General features: G+C 36.8%; 1 long non-coding RNA gene across 1 annotated transcript in view; it reads right to left on the bottom strand.

Moving 5' to 3' along the window:
- LOC108448511 overlaps window positions 1-3181 on the bottom strand; it is a 12678-nt gene extending 9497 nt beyond the window's left edge. The window contains exon 1 of the long non-coding RNA XR_001864398.1: window positions 3170-3181. This is a non-coding gene — a long non-coding RNA (uncharacterized LOC108448511). The remainder of the gene's footprint in view (window positions 1-3169) is intronic.
- Between the last annotated feature and the right edge of the window lie 12173 nt (window positions 3182-15354).

The following is a 15354-nucleotide window of genomic DNA, read 5'->3' as shown; positions in this document are numbered from 1 at the left end:
GTTCTGATGTATCTGATCTGTTCTAGAACTTCTATTCTCAAATTTAACCAAAATTCTTCTTAGTATTTCACTTCTCTTACCCCAAGTTATGTATGTAAAGTCACGTTGACACCATTGTATTTTGGACCAGGCTTCACTGGCCTTTTACCAAAGGATCCGGGGTGCGTATCTGGAAGTTCATGGACTCCACTTTCCCTGATTTTACTGTATGAAGTGAGCTAAAACCTAAGCATTCTTCAGTCTGAGCCTGTTTGTACTTAACTAACAGTGTTGCTGTTTTGTGTTCACTTTCTAGACTTTCAAACTGTGATGTAAGGGAATTGTCAGTGGTTGCCTTAGAAGTTATTCTTTCAAAAATAGCTGTGACTTGTTCAATTTCTCATATTTTCTATTGAGATTTGCATCCCCTATATATTGGTCATCTTCAGTTGGCTTTCAGTTGGAGACTGAAGTCTGTCTTCTGGGGCTGGGTTGAGCACAATTTTCCTTCCACTGTTTAGTGTCCAGCACGTTTGGGGTTCTTCCCTCTCTTTTGAAGGATATAGGCAGTGATCTGACAGTCCTAACATCCTTCCAGGCCTGTTTCCATTCAATGGAAGTTAAGTTTATTTTGCTTTGCTTCTGTTCAGCAAATGTGGCTTTTTCTAGAACTTTGATGGCCGTACATTGTACATAGAACATCAGGTGATTGAGATAGTTTTCTAAAACATGATCTGTGCCAAGCAGGATCTAAGTGGCAGGATGCACTGACCATACAATTGTGTGCTTTGTTTTCCTCTGTGTTCTTGCCAGAACCTTGATGCTATCAAACCTGATGATGGGGAAAATATTTGTCATCAGTGATCTCCTCCAAAGTATCTCTTTGTGTATGTAGTTAAAATATTCCTTTTTTTCACATCTACAAACTCAGTAAATAGTTGAAGGCCTTGAGCTTTTTCCATGCCTTTTGTAGCCAGTAAATATATTCACTCAGTTCCTTCTGCTCATTCTAGTGCCTAAAGCAATAAACTCCCAAGTTTTGTAGTCTGTCTCTTGAAGAAAATTCCCTATTTACTAAGCATGAATTTTCTGTATGTTGAAGTTTCTTGTTTTCTGGAAATTTCCTTTCCAAACCATACCTTGGCTCGAATTTAGTTTTGTATGTTATCTGATTGTATACCAGCCCTTTGTAAAACTAAAACACCAAATAGGGCACCAAATAGGTCTAATATTTTGTGTATTTTCTGTTGTTTGCTTGTACAATTAACTTGTGTTATTGGTGGGGATAAAGTTCACAAGCCCTGTTTCTTTCCTTAGCCAAAAGCTACCTGCAAGAATGCTTTTCTCATTTCACTTATAGCTGTCATCTCAGTAGCTTTTGTGTCACTATCTGGTGCTGAAATTCTGGGTGCGTTTAAGTTGACAGTATATTCTTCTGTTGCAATGTTCCTCGTTGGCCTGTGAAGAAGAGAGTTGGTGCTATTTATCCAAGTGTGTTCTTACTGTGTTAGCAAACTCTTTGAAATGATGCTGACCTTTTAGGGAACTGATCCAAGGAGCTTAAGTGACAGAAACTTAATTGCTTTTGATAGAGTAGTTTTCTGACAGTTTATTTGCCTGAACTGTGGGAGTTGGCAGGGATTCCCAGTCAATGGCAGAAGAGTAGGTAATGGTTCTGGTAGCAGCAGGCTCATTGGATTGCTTATCTGTTTTATCAGGCTGCAGTGAGTGCCAGGAACACTTCTGCTTCTGAACTTCGCCCAAAGCTTAACACACATCAGCAATCTAATTAGCTTGCTCAATTGTGGTAGCTAGTGAAGCTGTTTGTCACCTTCCATATTTCCCTTGTAGGACCTGCTTCTCGGGTAACCTGAAGCTTTAACAAATACCATTAAAGGAAGATGTGTGTTCAAATAATCCACAGCAGGAAAAAGGACTTTGCTCAGCTTTGTGTGAGGATTAAGGCGGAAGGAAGGCTCCACTCTTTTTTTTCTTTTTATCGTTTTTCGTTTGTTTTTTGGGTGTTTTTGTTTGGTTGGTTGTTTTTTTTTTCCTTGTTTGTTTGGGGTTTTTTTTAATGAAACTTTAATAAACTCTTCTTTGTACTACTGGTTTGCCACGAACGTATACTAAATTGAGTTAGGGTCTGGGGAATGTATTTCAGGATTCATGTTGTACTTTGCTCAGAGTATAACCCACTTTAATGTATGTGAGGTGAAGAAACCCAGCAAATTGCATCTATGGCAGTTGAGTCAGTTGTCATCTGCTTCCCAGCATGTAAGTCCATCACTACAAGAGCCACCACATCTAGAACATGGACAGATATAACAAGGCTTAAAACACTTTCAGGTATGTCTTCTTTCTGATGCCTGTCACTTGATGGCATGGGCTGAGGCTGGACAGGCTGAGAGCTTGTTTACTCTGTCTCCTTTAGGCTTTGGAACTGTTGAGTTTGATGCTTTCTGGTACAACGCATTGGTTGATTAAAATTAATTTTTCTGCCTGACAGTAGTTTTCTTAATTTTCTCATGAAAGTTTTAGAAGCATTTACACGTGTTCTTGTTTGCTATATTTTACAATCTTTTCACTAGTTTATGTGTGATACTTGTACTTCAGCATTTAAGGTGGAGATGGCAGTGTTGTGCTTCTCTGCTGTCTTTTTTGGAGACAAAAGCAAATTTCTTGCTGGGATGCTCAGGCTGTTCTGTTTGTGCTGAAATAATGTATTCAAACAGAAGCCTAACCATACAGGGGGTGTGCAGTGTATCTTTTCTATAGGAAGATAATTATGTCTTATGATAAAAAATAGGGAAATTAAGAAGCTACTGGAAGTAGTTAAAGATGAGTCCGTAACTGTTGCAGGAAAGTATGGTATCAGTCGAAAGTTTTGTTATATAACACTTGATTAAAAAAACACTTAAAAATAAATTTTTCACATATAATATTGCCTGTGTTAGTTCTAGATTAAAATGGAAGAAAATTGGCTTTTGAGCCATTCGTAGTCTGGAATTCACAGGCTTTCATAGTAATTATGAAAATATTAAAAACACTCAGAGAAACTATTACCTTCAAACATAGTCGCTAATGTTATAGGTGTCTGAACATAAATTCTCTGGCTTCAAAAAAGCCCCAGTTCTGTGTTTGAAAGACCTATGGTGTAAATGTGTTCTTGATGGAGCCAGAACAGTACCTCTGAACACCTGGAACTTTAGCCTTGTGTTTGGAAAGCAGCCAGATGGTGATGTTGGCGGTCCTGCACCTGTAGACGCAGTGCCTACTCCATACCATCACCTTGCACAGCGTCTGCTTGCATGCTGAGGTTTGAAACCTGACTGCCACTCACTACTTGTGGCTTGGCTTTTTGGTTCTGTATTATGTTAGCTATACAAGCAAATGCTTCTTAAATCTTTTACTAACAGAATCGTGCAGATGACATAACTGTGTTATTCTGATATGCTTTTACTTTTAATCCTGTAGTTTTTCTCTTTAAGTTTTCCTCCACTCGCCACTAATACTTTTACACTTGGATAGTTTCCCTCTATACTTTCATTCTTAAAACTCTGAACAAGAATGTTGTCTGCTCCTAGTGGCTCACACGGTTATTAGTAGAATTCAGTAGCAACTGTGTAACTTTGAGCACCGTTAAATCTTGACACAAATATGTTACTGCCAGAACTTACCTATTTTATCTTCCAAGTCAAGTCTTTGATACTTAAGGTGTTTCAATAGCTGTCACAAAAATACATGAAACAGGGTTGGAAGAGGGGCCAAGTATGATACATTTGTATTCTGTGTATACTATCTCATTTTTTCTCTAATGGCTGAGATTGTATTTACAACTCCAGAGCTATCTGACGTTTGTTCCTTAAATAGGTACTTAAAAAAGGACACTCACATTTTATAGTCCTGAATCTTTGCTGCCTGTTGAAATCTTGTTTCACTAATTTATTTTCCCTTCCTCTGAAGCAGGGATTTCCTGAAAACTGGCTCCAGACCAGTACTGCAATATAAATATTATAGGATATAGTATGATGGTACTACTTTTGTGTATTTGAAATCAGAGAATCATAGAAAGGTTTGGGTTGGAAGGGGCCTTAAAGATGAGCAATTCCAACGCCCCTGCCATGGGCAGGGACACCTTCCACAAGACTGGGTTGCTGGGAGCCCCATTCAAATGGGCCTTGAACACTTCCAGTGATGGGACAGCCACAACTTCTCTGGACAACCTGTTCCAGTGCCTCACCACTCTCACAGTAAGTGTTTTCTTCCTAATATCTAACATAAACGTTCTCTTTCACTTTGACACTCACTGTATCAACGGTGATTTTTAGAGTTACCAAGATTATTATCCTTTTTCTTCAGTGTTTTACCATTTAATCTTTTTTTTAAAGAATGATGAAACTGTTTCATGGGGTAATTACCACCATTTTTTTCCTAAAATGAAAATACTCTGTTACTGGGAAAACATTACCTCTATTGTACCTTGTTTGAAAATTCTGATACATAGATTCTTTTTTTCTGTAACATAGCGATAGATATGCACTCATTACACTGTTGGTTTTGTTTGTTTGGGTTTTTTTAAGTATTAATCAACCTCTTAAAACATTTATATATGTAATTAAAAGTAATTTCCCACCAAAGGTAATGATTGGAACCATGCCTCATATAAAACAAAGAGATAAAAAATCAATTGGGAGATCTCCAGTTCTGTATCATCCTTCTCTATAGCTAAGTTTCTGCTGCACATAAAATCATCAAGACTAAGAGCAACAGCAAGAATGTCTGCTTTCAGAAGATAGAAGTAGTGTCTTGTGGGCATGAACTGTATGTTTCATTGTGTGCTAATGTGCTAAAGATGATGCTTATAAATGCCAACAATTTTGGTGCTCATCAAAGCATGCAAAAAAAAGGAGAGGGAGATTCATGTTATGAAGTTATGACAACATTTTCTGAAGCTTCAATGTGTCTGTGATAGCCTGGTAAGAAGACTGCAGCAGGTCGAAAGTGATTATCTAAAGATGTCTCTATTTTTAACAGTTCATGTTTGGGTTTTGGAATGACTTGATCTTGTTTTTAAGGAGGGGTTTTCAGTGTCCAGAAATCTGAAGTACTCAATTTCAAAAAATGCAGGTTATGTTAATCCCTAATTTAAGACTTATTTTAAGTTAAATACGAAATATTTAAAACTATTTAAAATAATATTTGATTATTCATTTCCTTGTTAAGCCTTCTCCCATACAAAGTCCTTTATTAGTATCTTGTCTAGAAGGGAAACAAAGAGGAAGATGTGAATAATGTGTCCTCCCAGTGTAGTTTGGCCACTTCTATTTACTAGTGATATGACCTGACTATTTACTGGTTACATTGATGATATGGTGTGGCCTGGCCACTCTGTGTTTGGTTTCTTTAATAGAAGGGTCCAAGTTTTTAATGTTGGAGGCAGAAAAATTGCCATCCTGCAGTTGATGTGGTTCTTCTCATGATACGGTATCATTCTTTTTCGGTAGGCGAAAGTATGTACAGACTTAATTCTTGTGAATTTCTGTAAGCAGAGATTCAATGTTTCCGTGTAACACAAGTATTCAATATTAGGAGATCAAGGGAAGGTGAGGATTAGTCAACAAAATGTGAATATGTGTAACTTTGATTGCTTAAAGTTCTTTTCTTTTAAAATACAGTGCCTGTTTAGATCACTAATGCATTTTAATTGTTTCCATCTTTCAAAATACGTCTAGCAAGTTCAGTTTCTAGTTGTTGTTATGCAAATAAACTAGTATTAAATGCATTGCTTTATTCCTTTCAAACATACTTTCAAATTAGTGCTTAATGTGGTTTGAAGATTTTGCCAACATACTCTTCCAGATCCTTCTCTTATAAGAGGGTGGTTGATTACATCTATCTTTCTTCTTTGGTTTACAAATGCCGATATATTCCAAAGAATGCAAACCCTGGGACCATTTGTCATCACACTTTGATTGTAGTTCACTTCATTATTGTATGTAGGAGGAAAAGCAAACAATTAGATGCCTGAACAGAGGAGGGGAGGGAAGCTGGAGTGTCAGGACATGCTAAACATTCTTATTGCATTGCACACTTTAATCTCCTATTGTTTTCCCATTGCTTTTAACACTGACCTGCCTGGATGTGATAGTTGTAAATATATTTAAAAAGAAAACCAGAACTGTTTGGCTGAAATTCTAAATATAAACTGTCTTAAAATGAATGGAGTCTAAGGGCTACAGACCTTTGGGATTTAAATCCTACCTAACCCTGTGTGGGTTGCACAAATGAAAAAGAGAATTTGATATAAATGCAATAGCATGCAGCATTTCTTAGCATGATCTTTATAGGTTTAGTCTCAAAGCAGCAATTTCAGACCTTGAAATTGTCATAGGTGATCCGAGGAGTAAAGGGATATTAAGACCAGGAAAAATGCCCATTCCTCTGCTAATAGTGAAAAAAGGTCAAACAAAACAGTAGCCTCAAACTGAATCAAGTATAGCATACATTTCAGTGGTACTCCCTCCTCTTCTCAGATGCATGTCCTGAAACAAGGGACTTGCCATAGAGTCACTAAAATAGGCAGTAAAGCAACATAAGGTAAAGTGTATTGCTTCTTCTCTTTTGATGGGCATTTTCAAAATTACACTTTGACTAAAATGTAAACCAAAAGAACTGTGAATTGGATCTCTGCCCACTAAATTAGCCAAGGTGACAATTTCAGAAGAAAATATGTTAAGTCATGGTGATGAGGTGTACACACTTCACAGAAGAGCAGAACTGAACACCCAGCTGTTCTCAGCCACTTTGAGTGTTTTTAGGCTGATAATTACTTCCATTTCAGAGTTAAAGCTTCAAGAATGTTGTTTTCTGCTTAATCTGCCTCAGGTCTTCATATTATTAGAACCTTAAGTAGCAAAGACAGCTTACTGGAGGCCGTGCACTTGTCCCTTTTTTCAAGTCTATTTTTTTCTGCCAGTGGTCTCTAATTTTGCATTCCAGTGACTTTGGGAACTGTTTTCTTAATTGGACCGTGTGGAAATAAAGGATATCAGGGCTGTTTAGTGGCGCTTTTTTTAAGTTTTAAGCTCCCTGCTTATATGGCAGGATTTAAATGAGAAAGATGTCTGAGACAAAATAAGATACATTTACTTACAGTCCTTCTACTGCTTCATTCATCAGTCAACCTAATCTGAAAACACAAATTTCAGTATCTTCCTTTTGCTGATGCTCAGTGCCAAAAGCACCTAAAGTTCCTAGGTAACTGTACGATTTTTTAACCAATGTTATTCAATTAACCAATTTTCAAACCAGCATTCATTACCTAAACTGCTTCAATTGCCCCTTAAATGAACCACCACATGCATGCAAAGGTCTGTTAATAGCCAGTTTACAGGCTTAGAAGCAAACACTGTAGGTTTACTCAGACTCTCCCTTTGGATACTCAAACCTGCAAGTGTCCACTGGTGCTAATATAGGATCTGAAATTTTAGGAACAGTCATTGAATCATTTGACAGTTTGGTTTGAGGCAGCACTTAGGTGAAGTTGTCAGGAAGGCTCCCTTTTGCTTCCATGTCCATTAGATAGCCCTTTAACACATGAGTAGAAATTTCTTTTGTCCAAAGAACATCTATCAGCTGGGGTGGATTTGTAAATAGGCTTTGGACTGAGCCCATCTTTCCTGCTCCCACTGAGCTGCAGATTTTCTTTTTAAAATGCAAAATGAAGTGAACTTTAGTCTCAAAGCTGGCCTAAGGCCTGCTTCACCCTGCATGGGTTTTCCAAAATTTAGGAGGGAGGATGGGGGTGGGGGAAAGACACTTTTTCAAGTTATGTAGGTCCAACCAGGGAGCTCAGGTGCCCTGAGAATCTGGATTCTCATAGCCTGGAAAGCATTTGCACAAGTTGTCAGTTCTCTTTTCCTGACCTCTGATTTTGGCAGGTCTGCAGTTCCTGACCAAAGAGCAGGAAAGCTCTGGCAGCTTTTAGGATTTTCCCGATGCTTCTGTTAAATACAGTGCTTCCATCTATTATCCTCAGAGGCTCATGTGACCTGAAAGGCAAAGATTTTCTGCTCTGGATCACTTCATTAGGCTTAAGATGGAAAAAAAATATTTTTTTAATTTGAATTTTTATTTTGAATTATATATTAGGGGCTGTACTAAACCAGATCTAAGAGATGTTGGGAAAATATCTTGGATTATCTGTTTTATGATCCCTTTGCAATTACCCTTCTCAGAAAAGATGTGTATTAAGGAAGCACAACAAACTTCTGCACAACTGAATGAAGCAAGTAGTCTCTCTTACCATGCCTTTAGACTTATTGTCCCAAGGCTTGGCATTTTTTTGTCTTTCAGCATTTATATATATCTTTGAAACTTTGTTTTTAAATCAGTAGCAGTTGTCTTCTCAGTTTTCCTCCCTAGGCCAGTTCTAAGTCTTGTTTTCTTTTACTTTTTCATTTTTTTAAAGCTGTTAGAATACAATTACTTTTTTATACATGCTTTGGAGATACAATTCTTGCCTTTGTGGACTCTTCTTAGGAGTAGCTCAAATCAATAAAATTGCATCTTGTTCACTCCATTTCTCACTTAGGAGTTTCATTGTGTAACTTTCTTGAAATCACTTAAGAGTAAGAACTGAGATCAAAATCACACTCAAAACAGTGTGATATAGCAATAGTTGGCTTCTGCTCTTGTGACTCAAACATTTACTATTTTTTATTTTGCTCAAATTTTAAGAGTGAAATTGATAAATTATAGTTCCTTTTAATATCTGTTGTGATAATCTTCATCAGGCCTGTTTTAGGCATTGTCTGGTACTGAATAATAATTGATTGTGGAGTAAAAATAACTCTTACATGTAGGAAGAGGAGTTGAAAATGAAACACAGTATTTGAAGAATTACTTTTGGTATGACTTTCAAGCAGTCAGATCAACAAGCTGTGAAAAAAGGAAGTGTCGAAAAGTCTTTGTCACCTGGGTCCTTTAAGAGCTCGTTAGAAAACAGGCTGGAATGGAATAGAATAGAATAAAAGGAATTTTCCTGTTTGACCAGAAAAACGATCTGTTACATCACATCTAGTTCAGTTTCTAGGTACCACCCAAAGTGAATTCCCACTCTTAACTATGCAGGCATAGGTGTGCACCAGTACAATGAAACACCAGCTAAACCGGAATAGTAAATTATTAAAAGTATATTTCTTCAAAATATTTGACTATTGAGAAGATGTAGCATATGGGTGTGAGAAGATAGCAAATTGCCATTGGATTTAAACTCTATTTTTTCACTTCAGTCCCACTGTGAGAAAGGTGAGATAAGGTGAATTTCTGTATTGGCGCTATATAGGCAAAGGCAAAAATGACTGCTTTATTTGGGAGTGCCCTGTGTTATGTGGCTCTGCCATGTCTTGGGTCAACAGGTGGAAAAAAAGCTTTAAAAATCTGTATATGACAGCAATGTCAGAGAAAAAGGGCCCTTTGTCAAAAATTAACTTACGTATTTTAGGAATAGGAGGATAAGTTACGGGAAATGTGTGTAAAACAGACAATGCTAAGCTTTTGTCCACATAGAGTGAAAATAAAATGCACACTATGGTTCATAGGAATTAGACTACTGGTGGCAGACTTTCAGAACATAGATGATGTTCTGCTGCCGCACAGCTTGAGGTTCTGCTTTGAGAGAGCATAGTTAAATTTGCTATTTTTGGTTGACCTGGCTTTTCTACCTTTGCAATATCAAATCATTGTAAATGGGCAGTGAAATAGTAAGTAACTTGAAATCTTAATTTGTTGTGCTGTGTTGTTTGTTAATTTTTGATATTCATGTCCCAAAATTTTTATTTATTGGTAGAAAAATCAGACTATATAGTAGTCTGTCCTCATATCTAATGCTAGCCAGTCAAATATTTTTCCACATGAAGATGAATAACCACTCCTATAAGCTTAAAATTCTTGTAATAAACAGTATCAATTTTCTTTAAAATTAAAGAGAAGGACAAAAACATCTAAATGTTTGTGTATTTTCTCAAGAACAAAAAGTATGCAATACTGAATGGCTTTAACCAGTCCCCACTGTACTGAATAATCTAATGATGGTATATACTGGGATGGTCTAATGTAAGGTAAATGTTAAGGATTTTTTTTTTAAAGTTTTCTCAATTTTAAAGATTTTCTGCTCTGTGGATAAGTGAGAGGAGAAGGAAGGACCCTGCTTTCTTCACAGAAACAGTCTACCAAAGTTATCTGGACTACTTAAAACCATAATCTGGACTCATCCCAGAGCATTACAGGTGATGTTCTAAGGAACATGGAATACGTTTTGTTTGCATAAATAAGAAACTGCAGGACCTGGCTACTTTATTGACCAAGCTTAATTTTGAGAAATGTAAATGAGAATCAGTTGCTGTGGGATTTTCAGTATCTAATAATTTACTTCATTTATACTACTCTTTATTATATAGTTATTTCATGCTCCACAGTGTTTATTATAAAGCTAGCTTATATTTTTCCCATGAAGACTTTCCACTGCTCAGAGAAAATATCTTTGAAAACATATGTTGTTACATAAGAGCCTGTTTGTGGGAACTTCGGGGAATTCGTGCTGACTTGCTTAATCATTCTCTGGAGAGCAACAACCCCTACTTCCTGTCTGCTTCTATTACTTGATGCTATGCCTTAAAAAAGAGACTGCAACCAGGAAGAAAACATTTCTGAACCAACAGAAAACACTTGACAATGAAAGAAAAAAGTTAGGTAACAGCCATGTGAGAGCAGTTCAGTGTAAGTAATAAACTAGCTCTTGAATGTTGCACATTTGATCTATATAACATAATGGTAAAAATGCAGTGTGCAGCTTTCTCTGGCCTTCAGCATAGCTCAATGAAAGTCTGATGCCAGCTTGGAAGTAATTTCCACAAATGTGGATTAGTATTTATTTTATTTGTCTCTAAGGTAGTCATGTAGTACAGCTTCTTAAAAATTAGGACAGATTTGTAGCTGTTGAGAGAATAGTTGAAACTGACATGAAATCTGTGTATTCATGTGTGTTAGATGCTCTTTAGATGCATATATGAAAACTATCTTTTTTAATGGCTGAACCTAGAGAAAAAATAGGCCAACTGAAATATGCAGCTCCCTATTTAGGTAGCATACCCATATCCCATGTGTTCTTTCAATAATGTAGCAAAAAGAGCTAGTGGTTTGTTCCCCTTGGTTTGTGTGAGGTCGCCTTTCAGATTTTTCTCTGGCACTGTTTTGTCTTCTAGTGTGAACAAATGCAGGTTTCTCCTTTCTCCTGAAGCTAGCTTTCAAGCAGTCTAATCTACAAACATGAGTTTAAGTATTGTTTCTATGTTGCGTGACTTGCACCTCTTTACTTCAGACCTCAAGTGTTTCTGTCTTGCTTAAAATCTTATTTGTTACTGTGAAGTATCAATTCACATTCATGATGGCTGTAACAGGTTTTTAGTCTGTCCACTGTAAAACCTCTCTTCATTCTCTCTTGAAAAACATGAACTACATCACCATTTCTCTGGGTCAGTAAAGCCCATAACTGTGAGATCATTTCAGAGAAGATGGGCAAGAGCTGTTGATTAGGTGCTGACTTTCAAGTCTCACTAATCTGTTTGCATAACACTTCTAGGATCAGACTTTCTGGTCAGCACTAATATTTAAAATGCTTTTCGAGGTGGCAGTCATGTCATAATGCAAGATCCTTTTCTTCTGAAGCAAGAAGACACACATGCTTGCGCTGTGTTCATTCACAAAGTGTATCTCTATTGCTGGTAAGAAGTGTATCACCATAGAAGTATTTGGGGATCTTCAGGCTCCCAACCATATTATATACTCCAGGCCTTGGAAGTTCTGTATCCAAGGGGAAAAAGCAACTGTGTGTGCAACCAGCAGTGAGGGCCAAGTCAGGAAGTTAGATACTCCTCCTTCCTTCTCTCACCTAAGGATGAAACAAAATTAAATTCAGAGTACACCTTTCTGTGCAAAGAGGCAACCAAGCTGATACTGCTTGGTTTCATTACCTTCCTCAGAAGAAAGAGGAGGGGGAAAAAATAGGCAAGCTACAACATGTATTACAAGTGTTTCCTTCAAGACAAATTTAGAGCCAGAATCAAATAGCAAAGCAGAGAAATGAGAGAAAATCAACGGAGAAAGGATGGGAAAGTCTTAATCTTTAATTCATGAAATTCTAATTATATTTTGCTGCTTAAAGGGAACCAAGGCACTAAGTCTAAGCAGGAATTTTCTTATAGATTGAAAAGAAAAATAGCTCAGGAAGTAGTTCCTCAATACTGATTATTTCTGATATCTCTGTAATTTCCAAATTATATTTGTTCTGAAAAGCAGTGGAGGATATTCCCCAGTTTTGAAGTTCTTATGGGGAAAGGCATATTCTCCTGTATGCACAAAATCTCAAATGCCTATGAGACAAGAAGGTCCAGGCCAGTGTTTACCAGATAATACTCATTATCTTTTACCAGATAATGAGTATTTTAATGAACTGATGAAAAATTCTTAGCTTTAGCACAAAAGCCTCTTAGTCAGGTATGGAGTTGGGGACAAATTTAATTCCTTTTGCATTCTGGTGAAAGGAAAGGAAGTATGTTTCATTATCATTTTGGCTTTGAAAGTAGCACGTGGATTGTTGTGTTCAGGAAGTATTCAGCTCTGGAAACCTTCCTGTTTTCCTTTAGGTTAGAGCTGTCCTTTTATTTGTGGCATCTGTGGAGGAGTTTGAATTAAAACCCAGGAGTGACAGCAGTGCTCCCCTCTATGGCCTTTTCAGAGCATCGCCTTTGCAGCTTGATTTAAACTATTGTCATAGCTGACAGTGGCATAGCTGCTGCCTTCTGCAAGCTTGCAGGAACTTGTAATTCTAAAAGAAACCCCAAATGAAATCTGAGATTCAAGTTGTACCTAAGGAATAATTTTAAGTAGCTCCACTTCCAGGTGTAGGGTGCTAATTGGGTGGTATTGATATTATACTAAATGAACATGCATCATTGAAGTCTATTGTTGCATTGCTTTGTTTAAAATATGTAGTACTTTGCCAGCAGCAGCATGCTGATGGAAAACTGTCACAACAGCGATCAGTACAATCTGGGAGTTAAATTTGACTGAAACATATGTCTTCAATTTTAATAGCTCAACTTCCCAGATGCCCTAGAGGAGAATATTGCCTGAGAAGGAGCTTTTCATGTAAGAATAATTTGTGTTAAGTAGCTCAGTGATCTGTTTGTTAGGTTAGAGCTGACAGTTTGTTTATATTTCTAAAGGGGTATGATGAATGGGGGAGAAGTTGATGCTAATTAGCCTAAATTGTTCCTAAGAATGCAGAGCACTTTGCCAGTTTCATTGTTTCTGTTTCTTTGCACATTTTCAATAATTGAATAGAGCTCAAACCATTCATCATAATTTTAGGTAAGATGGAAATAAATGAATATAGCACGGGCAAGTCTGTGTGATGGAAGATGTCACTTTAGAGGTCAATTAGATAAGACATCCAACTAGGACTAATGAAGCATTTTCTAGTTTGTTTCTATGAATATAGCAGTGTGAGTCATTTTAGATGAAAAAATAATTCTCTCTGACATGGTACTAGTATTAAATATTTCTTTCAAAGCTTCTTTGTCTTATTAGCATAATGTTTTTATTGTAACTCTCAGCTGTTACCTCTGACACTCCATATGACAAAACATGCTCCTTTTCTGTTTACTGTATATCAGATACAATAAATCTAAAAAATCTGCTCTTGGGAGAACAAAAATATTGGTCAGGTGTGATATGCAGAAGGTGTTAGCAAAAGGGGATGAAATGAATCAGAGGTATGACAAATGTAACAGCAGAGAAGCTTTTATTATTGTTTGTCTTCAGCATGCTCTACAACTCACTGTTTTTAGGTTTGGGAAATGTAATTCTGCTCAAATTTGAAACGTCCTATTCATACACAAAACAATAATTTTATAAGAATGTGTATTTTGTATCGAAAATTTCCTTGATAAATTGAAGTTAGATTTGGGGGATGGGGACTTGGAATGTTCTGTTTTCAGTCCTTATACAAGACCATTCTTTTTTAATTTATGCACATATAATACCACAGGAAGAGATGGTATAAATTTGTGGACTGTGGAGAATGAGTGAACATTTTTGAATCAGGATCTTTAAAAGGGGTGAAATTTGAGTATGATTAAGTTAGGAAAAAGGCTCGCTTACGGCGGAAGTCAGAGACTCTGTATACATTATAGGCATGTCATGGCTTTTAAAAAGTTATGTTAGACTTCTATACAAATTGCGAAGGAATTTGTATAACCCCAAACAAAATTCTGTGTGGCTCTGAATTCTTGCAAAAGTACAAAATAAAGTAAAAAGGAGTGAAATAATAATAGTAGTTAGTATTCCGGTCAGGAGTGAGTGTTGCTGTAGGGCAGGCTGCATGGGTGTTTTGTTGGTCACTAATTTTCTTGGAAGGAAATGATCCCATGGCTTATGCTATCCGCGTTTGTGCATATTTGCCCTATAATTGGCATTTATTAAGGGGACTTTTGGTTTGATGGATGACTGTCAGGGTATTGCCTGCTAGCTTTGATGCAGATTGCTTTTGCATGAGGTTTTTTTACATTAACTCATTAGAAACTCTGCTCTGCTTCAACATTCTCTTTATTTACCTTCTGCAAATGTGATACTTTTCAGCCTGTGTTTCAAGGGACTTAGTGTAGTTTTATTTGTGTACCAGTGTTTTAATATGGACAGATGAAAAAGATGCATAGCAGAAAAATACTAAGTTTTCAACCTGTGAATCATGAAACTTTTGTAAGAGTTTCGGCTTAATTAGTTATCTTTGAAATGCTAAGCTGCTAGCAAAATATCTTTGGTTTATGGCATTGACTTCTGTGTTCCTAAATTTTTTTTAAGGGGAAAAAAAGGCAAGCAAAACGCAGTCCCATAAAAGCAGCAGGTATAGTAATATTTTCACAGCAGGTCAATATTCAATGAATGTTCAACAAATCCAGGATTGGTGTCTGAGACATATTAGTGGTTTCTTCAAGGCTGGATTGATTTGGTGTGTTCCTGTAATGTATCTGGGACAAAGGACTGTTAATTAGATTAATTAGCTATAACATGATTTATAAGGCAGTTATAATAAAACTATGGTTACCAATGTATTTAATCACATTGCCATGTTTTGATTTGGCATTTAGAAAAGCATACAAAAGGAATGGAAGTTGTGCATACTGACCCTGTCACTTTGAAAGTTCCTTTAATAAAACATTTTCTCTACAAGTAGCTGTGCAAAGGAGAACTACAGCTGCTGCACTAAGTAGTGCTTCTCTTAGCATGAGGAAATAAGTGGAATGTTCAGCA

Source organism: Corvus brachyrhynchos, unplaced genomic scaffold (genome assembly GCF_000691975.1).
Source record: "Corvus brachyrhynchos isolate BGI_N302 unplaced genomic scaffold, ASM69197v1 scaffold115, whole genome shotgun sequence".
In the NCBI taxonomy this organism is placed as follows: Eukaryota; Metazoa; Chordata; class Aves; order Passeriformes; family Corvidae; genus Corvus; species Corvus brachyrhynchos.
This window is presented reverse-complemented; position numbering and strand designations above follow the sequence as displayed.